Source organism: Argopecten irradians, chromosome 5 (assembly GCF_041381155.1).
Source record: "Argopecten irradians isolate NY chromosome 5, Ai_NY, whole genome shotgun sequence".
Lineage (NCBI taxonomy): Eukaryota > Metazoa > Mollusca > Bivalvia > Pectinida > Pectinidae > Argopecten > Argopecten irradians.
In genome coordinates this window covers 35,735,785-35,748,956 of record NC_091138.1, presented here as the reverse complement: position 1 = coordinate 35,748,956, position 13,172 = coordinate 35,735,785, and positions in this window count along the sequence as shown.

The following is a 13,172-nucleotide window of genomic DNA, read 5'->3' as shown; positions in this document are numbered from 1 at the left end:
TCCAATACAGTTATTGAGTAAAAGTCAGTAGAAACATTTACATAAATTCCAATAAATTAAAATACATTTTTTCGTCTTTTAGATTATATACTTCCCTAATGTCATTGTTTATTGTTATGTAAGGCTTGTACTCAACATAAATATTTTAATACAAATGTCTGATCTTGTCCATTGTCATGCCTATGTCTGTGTAATTTGAGAGCATTCATTTCAACGCCTTAGTGCGGCTTCTATACAGTGTTCCAAACGGGCCTCTCATCTTCAAAGGGATCGCCCTCCTTTGTCACGCTGAGCTACACTAATTATACCACACTGGCGAGGGGAGACCGAACCGGCTACAACAAACGCTGTTTTTCTTTCGTTTCAAAGATAACGAGTTTGTATGAATACAAATTCAAAGAAACTCGAAAAACACAGACTAATGTTGACTTGACTTGTATGATTGTAATAAAATATCTCTTAGTCACATTTGCTCTTAATTGTGTTTTAATTTTTGGCAGCTTTTAAACGAAAGATTTCTTGTAACAAGTACCCCGCGGTGAATTATTTACCGATTGGAAAACGGCCAGGGTTTGATGTGCTTAAGATGAAAGAATGTATTGTTTCATATAGAAAGAGAATTAAAGTGACGACAGATGTAACGAGACTTCAGATAACACTAAACAGGCCGCAGAGCCCTCAGGTATATACCAGGTATATAGACGATCTACCTTCAGGGGTTATATTTATAACGGGTACTGTTATCAAAACTTGTATGTGTTTATTTGGGTTGTTTATAAATTAAATTAGAAACGATTCCGTAGTGTGCCGATACACATTCCTATAGATATATAAGCGGTGTTACACAAATTATGATCAATATATACATTTACTAGGACTCTAAATATATATCATTAGTCAGATTTCTGATATTTTCACCTTATTGTTTCTGAAATAAAATTTCATATCAATTTAATAAAATGGCCGACTTAACTGTTTCTCTTGTTTTTTTATGCAAGTCGAACTTATTTTTTATATTATCTACAATTGTATAACATAGTTATGAAAAACCTGCTCTCTGCAAATAAATCGTAAATTTATAGACTAATATGGACATAAGGTCGATGAGTATCTTTGTCTTTCCGAACATTTGGTTTACTAGCATTATTTAAAATACTTGGTTCCTATAAAATTGAATGAATGTCAAGGTTATTCATTTGAACACAAATAAGTCCCGCATCCCGGTATGCTTCCGGCCCTCGATTCTATTCTATTTGACCCCATGGGACTTAGCCTGAGCTTCTTACATAAGAAGGTTCTTGGAAACATGGTTGCCCTTTATACAATCATGGTACAGATTACCGTGACTCTTGGTAACCATCCGAGAGAAGATATTAACTCGCGCCCCTGTGACCTTTAAGACAAGTCATTCATATAATCATAAGTATATGTTAAGTATTAAGAATTGAAAATGTAATTGTCGACCAACGATGGATGATATTGGGCGCTACAGACAAAAAGAGATCGCAATAGGTCATCTGAGACTGGGCCTCGGGTTACCAAAGGAACGATACCATGGATACTAATTCGATATGTTCCTCGTCTGATTTGTGTCGATGGCAGTGTGTTTCAGTGAGGCCGCACTATAAAACGAGGTATAAGGAGACTACATGAACACACCGCAGTCTCCAAAAACACAAATGTACTCGCCACAGGCATCACATATCATTATTTAGAAGCACATTTATAATTTTGTCATTAATTTGATATTACATAATGTAGTATTATACATGTGAACCTTTCATTGTACATGCATTCATTTCCTTACAATTTCATAATTTATACCCCTATTACCCCATTGAAACCTGTAATGAAACTTTTGCTCATTGCTATGCGAAATTGACTATAAATTAGATATTTACTGCTAATTGAAACCAAGGATTTATATACGTCATTGCTGAGACATTTCAATATTCATACACTCGGCATCCAAAAAGCCATCTAACAGCGGTATCTTGGTAATTCGGGTACCTCGCCAGTTGGATATATACCCGAGTCAAGCAGGATGTTAGTTAAAACAACGTACGGCCAGAGGGCAAATGTGGGTTTGGGGAGTGGGGATGGAGTACCGGTATCAGATGTGTGTAGGTAAAGAGGCTGTCACAGCCTGCGTTAAATGGACCAATGGGGTTGACTGAAAGGATGACTGGTGATGTACTGTGACACACCTGTCTGGGTAAGTATGGTGTGTTAAATGTCGATAGGTGGCTGTCAGTTAGTGTCGGGTGGGAAGTGGGGAGGGGGAGAAGGAGGAGGGGTGTGTGTGGAACCACCACTGACCACGACAACGAAACTGAGTATCTAGAATTTTACAAGTATATGAGTTTTTGAGATGGTTACTTTTGAAACCAACTACACGTACACATAGTTTCCTTCTCTAGAGAGTTTCGGCGCAATAGTAATTTCAGTACGTTGAATTACTTTATATTTTAAAGAGAGAGAAAAAAAAGAAGAAATTTTAAGAAAAACAGGATCACGATTTAAACCCGTCATTTCAGATAGAATTTGGGTAACACAAATTATAATCAATTACATCAAAACGAAGTCCAGGAAACTCTCAAATCCTCGATACAGTGGTAATTAATATACAAGATGAAAGACTGGGGGTTGTGAGAAAACTCAGGAGTTACCGGACAAAACTTCACATTCTTAGGACCGAAAGTCAACAATCTTCGGAATGAGGCAAATACAATGTAATGGTGTGTTCTACATCTCTTTATTGTAAACAAAGAAACCATTGAACTATATAGGTACCAACGAAATATGCTAGCCACAGATACACAGGAAATATTTATACTACATTTCATGGTGTCCAAACATCATTTTCAACTTTCTTTTTTAAATTCATATTTTATTTTTCATTTTCAACTTGATGCTTTAATAAATCATAGCTTTAAATCAAAACGTTGGAAGATACCCCGGAGCACATTCTGACCAAGAATTTATAAGTCCTTGTTCTGACCAAGGACGTAGAAATAAATCCTTGTTCTGACCTATAAGAGTTATCTCAGAAGTCACTCTGATAGACCAGAATGTTCCAACTATAAGTGTTATACTGGACATATTAAAAATATAAATGACCGGTATGCATAATTTTGACGGAGACTCTTTAAAAAATGACCTATGGGCATTTGTTAAGAAACTATCCAAACGTATTAAAATTGTAATCTATTCCCTGGCCCTGTTGAAAGAATAAGAACAGAAAATGTAAGAGAAAAGACAACACGACTACGATACCAAGGTTCAGCATTAACACGGCATGGCACCACTAAAATGACAATGTTAAAAAACAGATCAAATGTCATTAAGAACATCCGAGAAGGTAAGTTTTGGAGAGAATGGTTGGATTAGAGGAATGCAGAGCTTAGTCTCGAAACCTGTTTCGCCTTCTGTTCCACAAAGATGAATTAGATTGATATGTCATGGACAGATATTATTTATTCCAGATAAAGATGTTTTTTGATAATACGTATAAATTGAGATTGGCTATCACTCTATGCGAAATCCCACCAAAATGATCAATAGAATTACGTGTATAAGTTTATATATTTTACATAATTTAATGATCAATGAAAGAAAAAAAATCATCATACAGGTATGTCAATTCATAACATAACCTTCCATCTGCCGATCACTCTAATTGATGTTGTCATTATCATGAATCATTTATCAAAACTGAGATTACAATTGAGAAAAAACGTGACATTGATGCAATGCTATGTTTATTTCAAAACTTGCACCGAAATTTTCGCATGAAATGGAAAAGTACGAACTTCCATGGACATGATAGGTTTTAGTGACGGATGAAAACCGAGGTCCGTGGGTTAAAATATTCTTATATGACCAATACTTACTGTGATTTACCAGAGTGACCTCCCTTCGCTCGTTTCACTCCTCCAAACGAAATAGCTTCAAACTTTATTCAGTCTCTTTACATAATATAGTGTATATTGTAGCAGTAGTATCGGCAGGCCTTGACCTTGTGACCCCATGGTGGAGGGTTAATGGCAAAATGTCAGACACCTTACCATTCAGTCACTTCAACCGATATTTGGAGAGATAATGGTAGAATATCAGAATCCTTAACCACTCGGTCACTGCGACCCAGATTTGGAGGGATAGTTGTAAATATCAGACAACTTAACAACTCTGTCACTGTGACCTAGATTTTGAAGGATAGTGGTAGAATGTTAGACACCTTAACCAGTCCGCCACTGCGACCCAGATAGTCCGCTAAACCTGCCTATATTATTAGACATTTAAATTTTTTTTCCCTAATACATAATTAGGAAAAAATTAAATTAAAAAGGCTAATAATATAAGCAGGTTTAGCGGACTACGACCCAGATTTGGGGGGGGGGGGAGTAATGGTAGAATGTCAGACACCTTAACCACTCAGCCATTGTGATAGACGCTGTGAGGTGCGATACTGTTCGTCGTGTAGGGTAAAATGAAACACAACTCTTTATCATAATCCATAGCGATTTAGTCACGTAATCCGGAGTCACCGGACACTCTCTGCAACATCTGCCGATTATATAGGCTCTCTATGACCATTCAATTAACAATTATTTCCAATTGGGAGCTATCAGCTTTCCAGTTAATCATTTATACAGATAAAGTTACCTATGTCTATTAGTGGTAAGAGCATACTGTATAACATATTTTATTATGTCACGAGGATAACAATTCTCTTTGATCTCGCCGACATTTGAGCCCCGGTATTGTTGTAGTGTTCCGGACTGGTGGATTACAAAAGACAAAACCCTTTTCTTTTTTTATATTGTCGATAGATATTTGTGTGTAGGCTTTGATGAATGATGCAAGACACACCAGGAGAAAAATCTATATTGTGTCTCCTATTATACCATAACGTTGAGAATTCTACACTGAAGGCTTACAATGGATTTATATGTTAAACATGTAAATTACGGATTAATAATTAAAATATTCCCAGTGGCATGTATTAACTTGTCGAGTTACGTCCCTTGTGTATCGTGTGTATACTGATTGAAAATAAAACTATGAAATTTATTTGTTTGCGATTTTTATTTCTACAATTTCAAAGTCATGATGTCGCCACATAAAATAATAATGATAAAAACCCAGAACATGCTGCAACTAGCTACCTGTCCCAGTTGTTGTGCAATAGTTTTTTTTTTTTGCGAGGGCGTATGATGTTCAATGTAACTTTCACAAAGTAAAATCATCAAATCATTCAAAGAACCAGCTGGCAAAACTAAAAGTAAGGGAATATAGCTTATGATTTTTTTTTTTTTTTATAAAATCTTTTATCTTTCATCTATTTTATCTATTTTCTGAAAACCTAAAGGCACACGTATAAGCATGCTATGTGATTTACATGGACATGGATTCATCACTGAAATTGTAGCAGACCTTCCTCATCTTAATTCATTGGTGTAAAATGATCATCATTTGAAAATGTCGTAAATGGAAAATAAAAACACTTTCTATATTTTAACGAGAATCAGTCCTATCGACTGGATAATGAATAAAATTTTACGTAATTTAAATGTTCGCGTTTCTATCTATAAACTTTTGATTTTAGATTTTTTACCATATTATTTTGCAGTCTATATTAAAATTTAATTAAAACGCTCATTATTTCCTTTTGTCAAGTAACAAAAATAATAATCATCCATGTTGTCTTTTTTATTTTACTTATTAGTAAGGCCTCAAAAATGAGCATATAGTGATAACGCATATGAGTTTGCATACCATATTAACACTCTTGCCACATGTGGTCAGTGCATATCTGATTTGACCACATGTGGAAAAACACACGTGTAAACTCTCCTTTAGTTTACTCTCCCTCCCCTCCCCACACACACACCTTATTATACTTTTATTTCTGTGGTAGCTTTAGATTTCATTCGAGACTCTATAAGTCAGTATACCTTTTCCATGGAATTACTTTTTTAATACACGTGTAAGCTCGGTTTAGGGAGTAAAAAATATGCGTGCCTGGTTTAGAGAACCAAATAATAATTAATATTTAACAAATCATTAACAATGTTCATTGATCGACATAGAAAAAAACAACATATTTAAGATTTGAAACTCTGCCTGTTGATTGCTTGATCATACTCGTGAGCTAGCCAAACTGAGGCTCGCGGTATCTCCTGTTTGAAATTACGCCTAATGGTGACCGTTGGTCAGTCGATGTATTGTTTACTTTGATGTCCCGTTAACGACTTTTTGATGGTCAGTTCTTTGATCAGTAGCCAGTGTATTCTCCCGTGGTCAGATTTGGACACATGGCCTGCCGTAAAAACCAACCTACAAATATAACCCCGGGGGTCCTTAGGGCACGTATGGTTAGCTTTAACTAGTACTCATATCATATATCATAAACGCTGTCGAACGCAGCTATGTAACAACATTTATACATTACTGTTAATCGAATGAAGTTACACAATTAAATGATTTAAATATTTTAGATATTTAAATATTAAAGTTATCGTGAATTGGACTGATATCGACGCGCAAGACATTTATTTCACCGAAGAGATTTGATAACTTCTTACATAAACGATGACTGTAAGGTGACAAAACCTTAGAAAACGGCGTTCTTGTATAGTCTAGATGTATGATTTTTATGACCGTTAAATATTCACTCTGGTCAAACTTCTGGTCAGTTTGACCAGAGATCTCTGTAACGTCTGAATCTAGGCCTCAGGTTTGACATGAGATTTTCCACGCCGACCAGATGATTGAGTTTATGGCCTAATGTTGTCTTTGATCTCAATATTCTCAGATGAAAATAGTCCGTATCCACACCTTCGAAACCGTTTGATGATTTCTTCAAGCTTTGAGCGACGGCGCGAGCCCAGATTTTTACGACTACCGAGACGTGTACTTGTAGGTGCGCTGAGGTGAGAAAACATTTCAGACTTGTCAAACTATTAAATGACCAACATTTATTGCTATCACACACACATCCACAAACAAACACGGAACCAGGTCAAGAATTACATAACTGGTAAAAATGGAGCACTGCCAATACCGCAAGGATTGCAATTAATCAAACTGCAGTAATAGAAGCTTTTAGAGGAACGCGAATGAAAACCATAGACCTATACTTGTCCACTCCAAACACGGAACGTGATGGACGTAACTTCTTTAATTGCATTAATTGTCTCGGAAGAGGCCCATCCGACTATTGGTACGATGCAACATAGTCAAAGTATCACTGGTATACAAAGGCTTTTTACGCTAGGAACTCTTCCGTAAAAGTCGTTAGGTACTGATGTACAGTATTCCAACACCGTGTCATTTAAAGTAGATCAAAAAGGGTCATTTAAAGGAAACAAACTTGGAAGTGTTTTGTCAAGCATAATCCAATATCTTAGTTGTTCTTTGACCTCTCTGTGACCTTGAAAGTATAGGTAAACCATTAATTCCATTGGGAAGAAATTGTTCAAAAATGTGAAATATATGCTTAATCATCGGCTTGAAAATGAGCTTATATATAAATATCAATCTGGTTTTCAGACCGGTCATTCTACTGTTCATCAAATTATAGAAATTTATCATACATTATGTGGCATCGCCAAATGAAACGCGTTTGGATTTTTCCATGATGGTGGCACCAATATGAATGATAAACTTCGATATAAAAGCCAAGTGTTTTCGGTGTTAAAAACAAAATGGATATGAAAGTAATACCAAAATAGTTTCGGAAAACATTGAAATAAATAACCCATGTAATTTTATCGGATATAAATAATCTGTCTTGTTTTCAACAAAGAAAACATTTCGATCACAAATGAAAAATTTCGAGTCCGCCATCTTGGATCCAAGTGGTACGTTTCTGAAAACGAACCACTTGCACCGGTACAGTTCTGCTGGTACGACGAGATACTGGTACGAATCTGCAAATGAAACGCACGGCAGATCTTCCGTTAAAGCTACAAATGCTGGTGTACCGCAAGGGTCAGTATTGGATCAATTATTATTTATTTTGTACATAAATGACATATTTGAAAATTTAGAAAGTCTACAAAGTCTACCGAAATTATTTGCTGATAATTCATTATAATAAATTGAAACGAAAATTAATAACGATTTAGATAAAATTAATCCAATGAAAACGGAATCTGTATTAATTTCAACTATTGAACATAAACATATTACTGAACTTAAGTTTAATGGCGTTAGCGTTGAATTTGTTGATAACCATATCAATCTGGGATTAACTCTGGACTCAAAATGGAGTCACCACATTGACCAAATTTGTAAAAACATATCTAGGCAAATCGGCGTTCTCAGCAAACTTGAATATACCGGTATATTGGATTTGTTTGCTTGATTTACAGTCAGGGTCCTGTTAGGACGGCTTCCCATGTATGCGGTGTATACAAATCAATCCATGCAAGTCGCCATTATTGTGAAGTTTAGGATGGTACTCTGGGTCAGATTAATTAGACAAACTTAAATTAGAAATTGCCTGAATAATAACAGGTTACCCATCATATGCTAGTAGGTTATCATTATTGTCTGAAAAGTGGACTAGAACCCCTTGCAAGAGAAAATTGCAACTTTCGTTTTGGTTTTTATAAAATTAGTAAAAACCTTACCCCAGACAATTTGACCAATTTATTTAGTGTCTGAAAAAACTCCAAATATAACATAAGCAACTCAAATAACTATTCTTTGCTTAATTTCCGGTTACAGCTTTTCAACATATCTTTTTGGGACGACTGGTTCGCCAGTTGTCAGTATAATGTGACCGGGTGGGGTGTGTTGCTTGGTGTCTTCGGCGGCATGCTTCAGTGATATAGCACTATAAAAAGGGCAACAGTTCCACTATACAAGAAGACACAACACGAACATACCGCAGTCTCCCATTACACTCACCTCGCACAACATACACGCAACACACCGCATACATGGGAGGCCGTCCTTACATGACCATAGCTGTTAATAGGACGTTAATTAATCAAACAAACAAACAAACAAACCCCGACTACTTAATTTTCGACCTTCAATTCAAAAATTACGATCTTATTAGAAATCGAATCATTAATATACATGCCAGACTTAGGAACAATTGTAGTACTTTAAACAATTACATATTTTTATCAATATCATCACTGTCAATGCGGATATCAAATTGAAAACATCGGTATAATGTGATCGTATGGGATATGCTGTCTGATGTATGCTTCGATGAGATTGCACTATCAAATGCGCAAGAGTTTTTACTTTTACAAATGAGACACAACCGGAGCCTCCCAAAATACACGCGCACTTTACACGCAACACATCGCATGCAAACCAAGTCATAGTGTTGGTTATTCTAGATTTTATCCCAATGATGAGACTTAGGTTTGCCTGCCTGTTTATGAGTGTATAAAACTCTATGCTGACAAATTAAAGAGTACATCTCTGCTCTGCACAGATTTCTGCATCTTGCCTTTTTACAGCGCTGTGCCACCAAATTATACCGTCAAAGATACCAAAAAGCAATGCACACACCCGGTCACACGAGCACTAAGCAGAAACTACTACTTTTAAAGGCTATAATGTATCTACCAGAGCGCTCAACAAAAGGCCAAAAGTGAGGTGGTGTTAAGGGAGGCGTTTGGAAGAAAAAAGTCAGTTAGGAAGAAAACAAATCAAGCTGTCATTTACGATTATGCAATATGCAATGGGGGCAGCAAACGCCCTACCGGCAAGGCTCCTTTTACCAATGGTGATTATTGAGTGCCTTCGTGGTATAAGTTAAGATGGATACTTTTGACCACATTTATTGTTTAAGACAGGAATTGTTCATCGTGTCAATCTTCCACCGATACAAACGACTCTTTAGTTTGTCCCCATCTCTTCCCTCCCTAGAACAAAAAAATGATGTTCTCGAAACGAAAATAACGTTTTAGCATTTGCCAATTAGGAAAATGAAAAAACGTGAGCGCATTTGCGGTATTGTCTGGAATTTCCCTATAATGTCACATCCGACATGTGTGTCGCACCTGGTCAGTTGACTTGGAAGGTTAACTCCACCTGTCCTTCAGCAGTCATCGATGAAGTACAATGAATTCGTGACCACAATTTAAAACATCTGGGAATTTTTATGAAGGAAGAATAAGTGTTGCGTCTTCGCATAATACAAAGTTATCTTATTTACAGGTAAATTTCGGTTGTGACGCCATTATTTTGAGAACAAAATTTCATTCCGATACGACGTTAATTCAACAAACAAATAAACTTGTTTGATTAATTTAGGTCCAATCAACAGCCATGGCCATGTAAGAACGGCCTCCCATGTATGCGATGTGTTGGGTGTATGTTGTGCGAGGTACGCGATTTGAGAGACTTCGGTATATTCATGTTGTGTGTTCTTGTATATTGGAACTGTTACCCTTTTTATAGTGCTATATGACTGAAGCATGCCGCCCAAGACACCAAGCAACACATATTACACTGCCAACGGGCGAACCAGTCGTCCCATCCCCTTTTTGCTGAGCGCTAAGCAGGAGCAGAAACTACCAATTTTATAGACTTTGGTGTGTCCCGGGCGGCCAGGGGACAGAACCCAGAGCCTTCCTCAAAGGGGCGAACGCTCAACTCAAGGCCAAAAGTGAGGCGGTGCCAATAGGCCATGGGCTAGGAGGGTCCCACATGCACCCCCCCCCAAACCTCCGAACCAATATTTTTCTGAACCCTTATGACCCACTGATCACAAATCCAAATGTTAACATTGCATAAGTTGGGATGAACTTCCGGTTATGACGTCATCAAGATGGCCGCCATCTCGAATTTCACTAAAAATTGAAAAATAGTCATAACATTAACATTTTTCAACCGAAGTAGACAAATGAGGTATCAAAATGACCACAATAGAACAACAAATACATATCCGGACCAAAAAATCCAATATATGTAGTGATTTCTACACAGGAAATGAAAAAATCGGATTTAAAGCTAAAAAATGGTGATTTTTCAGCAAATTTTTCATATTTTGTTTGACGCAGCAAAAATGTTTCCCAACAGCAATCTATTATTTCTAATAAGTTTTTTGACCACTTATCAATCGTTTAAACATAACAACAACAAAAACCAATGTTAACATTGTATAGGTTCCGGTTATGACGTCATCAAGATGCCACCATCTCGAATTTCACTAAAAAATGAAGAATAGTCATAACACTGATATTTTTCAACTAAAGTAGACAAATGAGGTATCAAAATGACCACAATAGAACGACAAATACATATCAGGACCAAAAAATCCAATATATGTAGTGATTTCTACACAGGAAATGAAAAAATCGGATTTAAAGCTCAAAAATGGTGATTTTTCAGCAAATTTTTCATATTTTGTTTGACGCAGCAAAAATGTTTCCCAACAGCAATCTATTATTTCTAATAAGTTTTTTGACCACTTATCAATCAGTTTAAACAACAACAACAACAAAAACCAATGTTAACATTGTATAGGTTCCGGTTATGACGTCATCAAGATGGCCACCATCTCGAATTTCACTAAAAAATGAAGAATAGTCATAACACTGATATTTTTCAACTAAAGTAGACAAATGTGGTATCAAAATGACCACAATAGAACGACAAATACATATCAGGAAAAAATAATCAAATATGTGTAGTGATTTGTACGGAAGAAATAAATAAATAAGCTTTTAAGCTCAAAAATGGTGATTTTTCAGCAAATTTTTCATACTTGGCTTGACGCAGCAGAAATGTTTCCCAACAACAAATTATTACTCGCAATCAGTTATTTGAACTCCTATCAATCAACAAAAATATATAGAAATGCAAAAAAAGAATTATTGTTATACCCTCAATTTTGTAGATTAGCAGCGTCTCAAAAATAACACAACACCTACTGATAACGTAACAAATGTAACCTAAGCTAAGCCTACGTTTCCGTTAATATCATTAACAGTTCCCAAAGCGTTTGTGTCTTTGAAAATGAGCACATTCATTGTTTATTTCCTATGCATAGCGTAAGCAAAATGTCAGATGGTTACTACAATGTCACTAATATGTCTTTCACTGGTTCTCAATGATAACCATTATCATTGTGCGTGCTTTCTCGCCTCACTGACCTATCCACTGAAGAGACTCGGCATATCTGGTAGCTGGTACATGCAGTCCGAATCAGAGTACTCGAGATATCAGTATCCAATTCGTCGAAAGCCAGATCGACGTCGTCGATGTCGATGAGCTCATGTGACACTGCATTACCAGTGTTGTTCTAGTCTTTTATGACCCATCCATGATCAGAGTTCATATCAGGAACAACAGGTTCAGGGATGTGGGATCTCTTTCAGATTCTAACATATCGTACGTATATGCTGTTTCAGACTTCTCCGGCATAATGGAAATTACACCAGATGCACATTCTTCCAATGGTGGAATTGGTTCTCCTTAGCACATAACTCCATAATTCGTATGAAGTACTATTCATCAATCTTGTGGACCCTCGTGCAACCATAAATGGCACAGGTGATATCATCGAGGTCATTAATGAGGGCATAAATGTTAAATGTTTTTCATTGGTCTGACTTTCCCCACTCCCTTGAAGGTGCTGGTTGTGTTACATCTTGTGTATGCGCAAAGAGACCATTGAAGACTCTCCAGTAAAAAGTTCTCTAAAGTGCTTTCCAGACTTGGCAAAGAGTGAAACTTCACTGCAGACCTCATTTATGACCTCAAAGAATCCACCTGTGCCACCAATGGTCACTGAGGTTCACAAGAATGAGGAATTGTGCTTCATACGAATTAAGAAGAACCAACTCAACCCTCCGCAGAATGTTTGTCTGGTGTCTTTTCCATCATGCCGGGGAAGTCTTGAACATCATATACAATATGTGAATCTAGGTGAAACTAGGTTGGAAACAGGAAGAGCTCCCACATCCCTGAAGCCGATGTTTCTGATCTTAACTCTGACCATGGACAGTTGACAAGTTAGAACCATGATGGTAACCCGGTAATGTAATGTCACATCAGGTCACCGAGGTCGAAGACGACACTCTGGCGAGAAAGCACGCACAACGAAAATGATTAGCATTAAGAACTAGTGAAAGAAATATGTGACACTGTAGTAGCCATCTTATATTTCCTTGCGTTATACACAGGAAATAAGT